General features: G+C 43.3%; 1 protein-coding gene across 1 annotated transcript in view; it reads left to right on the forward strand.

The window, feature by feature from the left end:
* The first annotated feature begins 203 nt into the window (after nucleotides 1-203).
* opn5 (opsin 5) overlaps nucleotides 204-2,075 on the forward strand; it is a 12,609-nt gene continuing 10,737 nt past the window's right edge. The window contains exon 1 of the mRNA XM_047022320.1: nucleotides 204-841. The gene's annotated coding sequence lies outside the window, so the exon portion shown is untranslated. The remainder of the gene's footprint in view (nucleotides 842-2,075) is intronic.

A 2,075-nucleotide genomic window follows, 5' to 3' on the forward strand; every position in this document is an offset into this window, starting at 1 on the left:
GCTGTCCTCTTTGTGCCATAAACCAGGCACGTGCACATTTACGTGATCTGTCCATCGCTCGAGAGACGGAGATGCTGTAGACGGTGTAGAGCCCAATCCTCAGTATAATGATGATAGACCCACACACATGCGCGCGCGCGCACACACACACACCACTGGAAAAACAGGATGCTTCAATATGTGAGGCAGAATTGTGTAGCTTAGTGTTGCATGGTTTCATTTATACCGTTGGCTGTTAAATGGGCGAGATCAACCATGTTCAGTCCACACCGTATAACTGGTCTATTATCAACATTAGTCAACATGTGACTTTGACGTGAAGATTAACCTAAAGGAACTCAAACTGTTTTTAGTTCACCGTGTGAGTGAGACGCCTGTTGATTCTTGCTCCTTGCACGCGCCGGGACTCCTTTGCAATATCCTCTCGGAGCATTTCAACCTCCGGCCCTTTGGCTCCGGCCCGCGGCTGCCTCTGCCCACGGTCCTTCACGGTCTTAATTGATTTCCAACTATTCTTGCTCGACGTCACCGCCTTTAGCTCGGCGGCGAGGAGAGACAAAAGGAGAGCTAAAGCCTGTGACGTCCACGCGCTGGCAGTTTTATCGCCCCCCGTAAGGATTGAGATTCATCCCTGGAGGAACGCGGTGCTTTTGTTTCTTAGCGTGTACCGTCAAAAGGAACGTGTTTATTGCGTTATGAAGACGGCCGGTGATGCGGCTTTTGCGATTTAGGACTTCACGCTCTTAATTATTTCAAAGAAGTTGATTTTTCTCGCAGGGCGAGTTTGGAGGCCACGCACATCGCTCTGCGCGCTGAAGAACCGCGCTGATCGCATCCCCGGGTAGGAGAAAAAACAAGTTCGTGAAAAACAGTGCCTTCTTGGTACTGTCTCGTGGAAAAGTATTGCTGTGTGTTTTGTCTACGCTGCATTAAAGTGTCCTTAGAATGTTGACGAAGTGGGAATCTAATGATGGCTGAAGATTCATAGAGGCAAGACCCAAACTTGATGTAATAACTATGAGATAGTCTATTGCAACTGTAAATGCCATGTTGACGACATTGTGTGTTTTTTTGCATATGACCTGTCACATAACTAGATTCACTGCGTTAATGGTGGTTGTGGTTCGTATTTGTGATCAAATATCACAAGTCAAGACACATTTCACGCACTACATTTTTATTTAGCGAACATCGAACTGTGGTCATAATGTATCCGATGTTGATTTTTCAGTGTTACATATGCTAGAACTTTGTTACTGATCTCTTCTCTCCGCGGCTCTGAGTCTGACAAGCCGCTGAGATCTCCAGGAAAAATGTGACCCATGTATCAGACTGATTGCTGTAGAGCACTTTCTCTACCATCCAAATATTAGCCTATATTATCAGTCAGCATATATAGCCATGTCATAATTACATAGGCTATTTAGGGTGTTCTCCACGCTATTGTTATGAGTTGATTGTTACGATACTCAGGACAGCCTTCCACATGCTTTGCAAAATCATAGCCTACGACTGTCCTACTATCGTAGCCTGACTAGCCTATTAAACTAGATACAATTTAAAATATCAAGTCACTTCAGTGTTAGTTACTAGGCTACATAAAATAACTTGCGTCACTTTAGCCTACAAACTCTTCATTTTTAACAGTAGGTCTGTTAAATACTTTCAATTATGCATTCGTATTGCTCTTAAGAGTGAGACAGTTATAGGTCGGCAAAAAAACAACAACAGTAGTTGAAAGCCCGCTGGACGCGTTCAGAAGGAACCGCTTGAGGACTTGCGTTTGATTTGTGGTCACCTTTAACTCGCAGCAGCAGGAGCCAGTGTGATAAATATTCCTAACATCGAGGGCCTTACTAGAAGTTGAGAAGTTTTTTCATTTTCTTACAGTTGTTGGATTCCAGATTCTGAAGTAATGATCTGACTTATTTTCTTCTCTGAGAAAATCCTCTACAGTTTCTTTAAGTCAGCAGTCTTCTTTAAGACAGAAGATAGTAGGACTCTACATTTTTTTTATTAATCTTGTTTGTCTATGAAGCGCTTTCTGAACATTCACTTGGAATTTGATGTAACTC

The sequence above is a fragment of the Hypomesus transpacificus genome, chromosome 6 (genome assembly GCF_021917145.1).
Source record: "Hypomesus transpacificus isolate Combined female chromosome 6, fHypTra1, whole genome shotgun sequence".
Taxonomy (NCBI): Eukaryota; Metazoa; Chordata; class Actinopteri; order Osmeriformes; family Osmeridae; genus Hypomesus; species Hypomesus transpacificus.